At 47.0% G+C, this 8,158-nt stretch overlaps 1 long non-coding RNA gene across 1 annotated transcript; it reads left to right on the forward strand.

Moving 5' to 3' along the window:
- Positions 1 to 764: 764 nt before the first annotated feature.
- Positions 765 to 3,165, forward strand: LOC127361016 (uncharacterized). The gene is made up of 2 exons (XR_007884012.1): positions 765 to 855; positions 1,556 to 3,165. It is a non-coding gene; the product is annotated as an uncharacterized LOC127361016 (long non-coding RNA).
- Positions 3,166 to 8,158: the final 4,993 nt, after the last annotated feature.

Genomic DNA, 8,158 nt, shown 5'->3' on the forward strand with positions numbered 1-8,158 from the left:
TTATTGAGAAGAGGTTAAATCCATTTAGTAAATCAGCTTAACTTGGTTGACTGCTTCATATCCACTTTAAAACTGTAACCTGAAATCAAACTGTCAAATATAATCTGAACTGTAATTAACCTTTATAATGATGGATATACTTTGCATAGATTGACCAACAATACTGAAAGCAATTCACAATATCGTGATGCTAAATTTAGGAGGCTGAGTAAAGTTGTAAAAGGTCGGCTGAGGCGGCAGTTGGGTTGTACTGTGAGGGCTGGACTGGTGCCTGGTAGAAAGGTGGACATGGGGAATTTGACCTTGCAAGAAACTGTGTGAACACTGAGAGCATTTTGAGCTCATGTTCATGCTGTGCTGCTTGCATTTTCAATTGAAGCTCAGTGTCGTCTGTGTTGTTGAGGGCACTGCTGATCTTTTCAGTGAAGATTTCCAGTGTTGCTTCCATCTTGGTCTTCCTTTTCCTGCTCTTGGCAGATGTAGCTGTAAGAAAGAGGAGGAAGTGTTTGGCCACTGTATCACAATTACAAAAATAAACAGGCTTGGAGGGTAGACATGAGTATAAGGAAAGACTTAGCATTAATACAGTACAGTAACAACAGAATACAAAATAGGAATGGATGGGTTAGCTAAGCGAATACTTTACTAGTGATTTAGCAACAGCCTGATAAAAACATGATGATTCTTACTTCCAGAGGACTTGGTGGCTGTTGTGCTTCTTCCAGTGGTCTCTGTAAGGCCTGCAGCTGATGAGCTTTCTCCACATGTAGATGGTGCAGAAGACACAGAAGGGAGTGACTCGGTGCTTGTATCATCTGGTGCAAGCAAACATATCATGTAATGCTATAATGTGATGTATTTGATGTATTCAATGCAAATATTATGAACTGGTTCACGTTACCACTTTACATAACACCCTCAACACACACACGTTACCCTGAGAAGATGAGGGTCACCTGGTAGCCCCCCTCTTAACTTATATGTTAGGTTATAATATGGGATTTGGTTCTTCAGATCCAGGTCACCAGTGGACTGGATCAGATCATAGATAGACTGTACATTTGTGAATGACAGACACGTACAGGGTAGTCTCTGCTTCTCTGATGGGTTTCTGAGTTGTGCAAAGAAAACTGGGAGCAGCTGACTGGCTCGTTTATTCTGTTAACATAATTTTCTTCTAATAACTTTCTGCCAACTTTCTAGTCTCCAAATGTAAAACTTCTTTACAATATTTCTAACTTTTATTTTATATTAAAGTGCGTTTCCACTCCAGATTTTCTATATGCGTAGGCTGTGAATGTCAAGACTGAAAACTTACCTGTCTCGCCATCAATATCCAGGCTGTCCGCCGACCTCCTCGGAGTTTCAGGCTCCGTAGCTATCCAGCAGCTCCAACGGCTGACAGCTGGGTTTATCGCCAATAACACGGCTAAGCTCGTTATAAAATGGGCAGGTGATGCGACCGCGACCGCTTCGGTTATTGGAATCATTCGTTTCTTTAAATTTAGCTTTAAGGCTCTTCGCCTTCCTTAGGCACTGCAGCCACGTTACGGAGCGGTTACGGTACGATCCTTCTAGTTTTGCTTGAATTGAAGTATCTCCCCAAATACTAATTAGGTCTAACACCTCACTCTCCCTCCATTGACTTGCTCCATCACTGTTCTCCATTTTGTAGGCCTAGTCCAGTTTTTAATTTTACCGTCTGTGTCGAGGGCGAACTCGCCGGCGCATCACTGTGACAAATGTCGATGTAGATTGACGTAAAAGTCGCATCAAATCCAGTTTGGTTGTTCACACTGCGGCCGCATTGAAAACAATCAGACCTGGATCAGATTCAGGACCACATATGGAAGAGGTCTGAACGTGGTCCTAGATACCAGTAAGCAGACACATGTTGGACCCTCGGTCATGTGACGGGACGTTTACATCTCAAATAAATTATAACATCCAAAGATAATTAAAATATGGCTTAAAGTGCTTAAAGTGCAGATAAAAGTGCTAAATCAACACATTACACAGTTCAGTGGGTAACAATTATACAAACCAACATATTACACAGCACTGGATTCAGTTTAAAGCTTTAAAATATCAAGCTAATGGTTTTAGCATTAGTGAATGGCGTCTGCCATTGTGCTAGTTAGCATCTTCAGCTAGCGTTAGCGGCTAGCGCTTAGCATGGTAACAACGATCGCTCACCGATGCGTTTCCTTCGTGAGGGAGACGTCAGGTCTCTCCGACTGCACTCTCACAGGTCAGGGCTCCACACTGGATCAATACAATCAGTTTTCAATCAGTTTTTAATCAGTTTTTAATCAGTTTTCAATCAGTTTTCAATCAGTTTTCAATCAGTTTTTAATCCGTTTTTAATCAGTTTTTAATCAGTTTTCAATCAGTTTTTAATCAGTTTTTAATCAGTTTTCAACAACTTTTATCGCTTTATCTCCACGAGGTAGGAACCGTTGTCAGCGCGGGGTTTCCTCTCTGTTCTTCCAGGAGCTCGAGGTGAAGTGAACTCGGCTCCTGATTGGCTGACAGCGCGTCTCCTTCAAAATAAAGTTCCTATTTATTTTCTCTTTATCTCAGTTGAATTGCTTTTTAGACAAATATCAGTTTTTAATCGTTAACATTAATAACATACTTCACGAATTGACTTTTTAATATAGATTTTTAACCTTGGTTACACTTACTTTTAATATGTGTTTGTGAATTTTATTCATTTTCATTGAGTCTGAATTTTATCTCATTGAGTTATTTTTCATTTTCTGTTATTTTGGTTTATTTCCAGTGGAAATTGAGTTTTCTGAACTTTGTCCTTCCGTAGCTCCTTCGTTTGTGTTGTTTGTGTTTAGTCACCCACCCCACACACACTTTTTACTCTGTTTAACCTATTCTATATAGTTTATATTGTTATTGAAATTAAATGTTTTCTGGTAAACTGTAACAGCTCTTTTTGTAATTGTTTTGTTTTTGTAATATGCACATTGAGTTACATATACTCTGTAATGTTTAAATGAATTTATCTATATGTATTTTCAGAAAGATAATGAAATCACACAGTGTTGTTTTGCATTGCTGAGGAAGAAGAGGTGCAGGAAAAAAAGAGCAGAAGGAAATGAATGTGCTATATTGTCTTCTGCAGGAGCAAATAAATGCTGGTTAACAGTTCTGTGAGTCGTCCTCTGTTTATGCCCAATCCACACACCTGTTACACATATAAAATAAAAAGTTTCTGAATGACAATCACATTGTAGGAGTGAATTATAAACTCACATATACAGAATGTATGTATAGAAGTTATTGTTTACTTTTACATAGTAATCATCCAAATATTTGAGAGGTTTTATGGTTTTCTTGTTTGTTAATCAAAGTCAAAGAGAAATTATAATTCAACAAAATACAGATGAACATTAGTGTTGCGGAGGCTCAAAGAAAGTAGACTGGCTTCTCTGATTTGTAATCGCGAAGTGTGCGTCTGTTAGAACGCACCTAAAGTTCCCCCAAGACTTGGATACAAATTAGGAAGGAGGCAGTCAATCCAGTTATGGCGCTTTAATCCAGTGTGGTTCTGGAATAACCCAAAACAGTAACAGCCATCAATAACAGGTCACAATATGCTTAACTATAGCACACAAATTAAATAATAATATAATCATCCTTAGCATGAAATTGTATGAACATCATATAAAGAAGGAATATACATTATATGATATATCCCATATTAACTGACAACAAAGGAAATGGTCAGTGGAATAAATATAACATAAATGACCATCAGAGGTAATTGTTAACACTAGTAGAAATATGCATTGTAGCACCAGATATAATCTCAACCAGCAGACATATAAACAGATAAAATATACAACAATGACATTACATCCAGCAAATAAACAACATAACTTACGTTTCTCTGGACGCACACTGAACCACAAACGGCAGATCAACGGATACAAAGTAGCAAACACAACTTCTACTGCCTGCCATACACACGTCTCACCGTCGTCAGTCTCTACTTCTCTCCCTCACAAGCAGCAGCACTCGGCCCGATTGAGCGCAATAGCGCCCCTAGTGGCTGGATCTGGCCAAGTCACCTGCTCTGTCGTGCAGCCTTCAGAACAGCCGCCCCCAAATTTGCTCCTGCAAATTTGCAGTACTCAGTCTATCACTGTTCATTCTTTTCTGGTACAGCAGGGAGTCTGATAAGACGGCTCACAGGTCGGACATAGGTGCGGTCCCGGACTTCGACCTCCGCAGTGCGAATCAGACCATCGTCCCCAGGGAACACCTGCTTGATTTTCCCAACAGGCCATGATGCTCTGGGCAGTTGAGGATCGACGATCATCACAATCGTATCCAGTTGAAGAGGGGATGTGTCCGACTGCCACTTGGACCGGGTTTGCAATGTGGGCAGGTAGTGGCGCAGGAACCGCACCCAGAAGCGATCCGAAAGCACTTGACAGGCCCTCCATTGACGCCGGCTGAGCAGCTCCGAGTCGTGATATACTGCCTGAGGTAGGGAGGGGTCTGGCCGCCCCATCAGTAACAGATTGGGGGTGACCGGGTCCAAGTCTGCTACATCGGATGACACGTAGCCAAGGGGCTTGGAATTAAGGATACCCTCAATCTCGATCAGGACGGTGGTCAGCACTTCTCCACTGACAACTTGTGAGCCCAGGGTAGCAGTCAGAGCAGCCTTGATAGACCTGATTTCCCGCTCCCAGGAGCCACCGAAGTGGGGGGCGCTAGGGGGGTTGAAGCAAAACTTGATCTGGTACTCTGCCAACTGGGCTTGGAGAGAAGGATGGAGGGTTTGGAAAGCTTCTTGCAATTCCCTATCTCCACCTCTGAAATTGGTCCCCTGGTCCGAAAGCAGCTCTGCTGGTTTCCCCCGACGGGATATGAACCTCCTCAAGGCCATCAGGAAGGAGTCTGTGTTGATGGTGGACAGCACCTCAATATGGACTGCTCTCGTCGTAAGGCATTTAAAGAGCAAGCCCCAGCGTTTCTCATTCCGTCGGCCGACTTTAACCTGCATCGGGCCGAAACAATCAATTCCTGTAGAGTAGAAGGCTGGTTGATGTAGCCTGAGCCGTGCAGGGGGCAAGTCTGCCATCTAGGGGTTGACAGGTTGGGCTCTCCATCTCTGACACTCGGGGCATGAGCGCTGCTCCCTTCTTATGGCCTCACGGCCACGAAGGATCCAGAACTTCCTCCTCAGCTCCGCAAAGAGTCGCTCTGCCCCAGGGTGTTTCAGATCATGGTCGACCTGTCGGATGAGCAGCTTAGTCACAGCATGTCTCGGGTCAAGGACTACAGGGTGGATCACGTCGTCCTCCAGGTCCTGACAACGCCGCAGTCGACCTCCTACCCGTATCAGCTGGACTGATGCATCATATTCTGGAGCCAGTGTGACTAAGCAGCTGGAGGAAGGGACTTGTTTCCCAGCTGCCAGGCACTGGGCTTCTTCAGGGAAGCTGTCTCTTTGAGCGGACCGCAGGATGCTGAGTTCCGCTTCCTTGAACTCCTCTGCTGTGGGAGTCCCGTTAGCATCGGCAGCCGCCCCGTGAAGGTATCCCGCGGTGGCTTTCACCAGTTCACCGAAGGTGCTAAACAGCTGAGCATCAGGAATGGAATGGTGTGTGCTGGTTACCGTGCTAACCAGGCAGGTTGTGGGCCTTCGCAGCTCTTCAGCGATGTCTTCACTCATTGTGACTGGGTGCACTGGCCACTGGTCAGGTGGCCGTTGCAGGAATGGGGGTCCATGGGTCCAACGATTCTCACCTGAGAGATCCTGCAGTGACTTTCCCCGGGTGAGGTCATCTGCTGGGTTCTCTGTCGTCTCCACGTAGCGCCAGGCATGGCTATCAGTCAGCTCTTGAATTTCTGCAATACGGGTTCCTGCAAACACCTTAAACACCTTAAAGCGGCAAGCAAGAACAGTTGTGGAGTCCGTCCACATCACCACTCTTGATATCTCCAAGGTGAGCTCTTGGGTTAGCACGTTTGCAAGTTGTGCACCCGTAAGCGCAGCGCACAGCTCCAACCGTGGCATGGAGAGCTGGCGCTTGGGGGCCACTCGAGACCGAGCTGTCAGGAAAGCCACCTCCACATGCTCCTCTGCGTCTTCTGTGCGTAGATATCCCACACTGCCATACGCACGTTGAGATGCATCACAGAAGATGTGGACCTCCCGCTTATTGGCTGAATGGTCCATGGCTGGACTAACATAGCAGCGAGGCAGTCTAATGTGGTCCAAGTACTGTAACTCATTCTCCCAGTCTTGCCACGCCGTGAGCCACTCGCCAGGCATCAGAGGATCGTCCCACTCCCGCTTTTTCTCCCACAACTGTTGAACAAGCACCTTAGCCCTCGTAGTATAGGGCGTGAGGAACCCTATGGGGTCGTATTGGCTGGCCAATACTTTGTAGATGTTCCTCATGGTGACAGGGGAGCACTCCAGCAGCCGTGACTTATACCGCAGCGTATCTGAGTGGCATAACCAACGCAGCCCCAGGGCAGGTTCTTGCGGATCCGTGTCGGTGTGATTAAGCAACTGTTCACTACTCTCCGACCTGATCTCCTTAGGGAGGTGGCTGATGACATCTGGCATACTGCTGGCCCACTGTCGCAGCTCGAAGCCTCCCTCCAGTAACAGCCCTCTCAGCTGGTCTGCGACATCTCTGGCCATATCTGGAGTAGGGAAGCTCTGTAGCCAGTTGTCCACATAGAAGTGGTTCTCGATAGACTCACGCACTGCATCCCCTGGGTGGGTGTGATCATGTACATGCCTCTGTAGTGCGTATATGGCGCAGCATGGGGAACAGGTAGTCCCGAAGGGGAAGGACCTGCCACTCGTACACTCTAGGTTGAGAGTCTCTCTGTAGATCACGCCAGAGGAAGCGCAGCAGAGGGCGGTCTTCAGGCAGCAACCTCACCTGGTGGAACATTCCCTTTATGTCACTACTGACCGCAATGGAATGTTCCCTGAACCGCAGCAGGACACCCAGGAGGGATGCACCCAGATTTGGGCCAGACAGCAGTAGCTCGTTGAGGTTCTTATCCCTATAAGTATAGGAACAGTTGAACACGATCCGATTTTTCCCGTTGTGGGTCACCAGGTGATGGGGAATAAACCACGACTCCTCAGAAGTCTTCACCAGCTCCGGGCTAACTTCGGAGGCGTAGCCTGCTTCTTTCAGCTTCATGATCTCTGCCTGATATGCCTCTGCCTTCACCGGGTCTCTGCCAAGACGCTTCTCTGTGCTACGTAAGCTGGAGAGTACCGCTTCAGGCTGTGCCGTGAGTATAGGCATGTTACTCACCCGCAATAGTGGGGTGGCATATCTGAGGACTCCCTCCACCTCCACTCTTCTAGTCTTTGCCTCTAGAAGATTCATGGCCTCTTGGTCTCTTCGTGACCTAGTCACCAGCTTCTCATTTCTGTATGGCAGGGTGTCCAGTTGCCAGAGCTTCTCTACTTGATTAAAGAGTTCAGCCGCAGGGGAGGTGGTGGACACGAACAGACACTGTGGTGGGCGGTGGCACTGTTGCAGGGATTTGACTGGCCCTTGCAGTGACCAACCAAGCCTGGTCTTCACCGCGGCTGGGCCCCCGGCGGGCCAAGTCGGACAGGTTCGACAGGGGGTCACCAAGTGCGGACAGTCAGATCCTATCAAGAGGAGTGGATGAACCGCTGTGAACGGCTGCAGGGGGAGCGTCTTGAGGTGCTTATATCTGCCCTGAAGTCCCTTCACTGGGTAAGAGTGTTCAGCAAGGCCTAGTCCGCCTGCAGTGAAGGCACTCTCAATCGTAAATGTCTTTGTTGGTTGACCAATTGGGGAGATTTTGAACGTCACTGAAGAGCCATGTAGTGTTTTCATATCCTGCCGAACTGTTCTCAGGGTGAGGCTCTCTGGAGTACCCTGAAGCTGCAACCTCTGAACGGCCTCCTGGAGGAGGATCGTCCTCTCAGAGCCATCATCTAATATGGCGTATGTCTCCAAAGTGTGGTCGCCATTGCGCAGTAGCACCTTACTGACCTTTAAAAGGACCTGATTGCAGCCGGCACGACGATCCAGGTACAAAATATCTGTGGTTGACTTCAACTCTGCACCAGTGCCGTTCCCTGTAGTGAGCTCGTTCCTGCCAGGCCGGAGATTGA

The sequence above is a fragment of the Dicentrarchus labrax genome, unplaced genomic scaffold (genome assembly GCF_905237075.1).
Source record: "Dicentrarchus labrax unplaced genomic scaffold, dlabrax2021, whole genome shotgun sequence".
Lineage (NCBI taxonomy): Eukaryota > Metazoa > Chordata > Actinopteri > Moronidae > Dicentrarchus > Dicentrarchus labrax.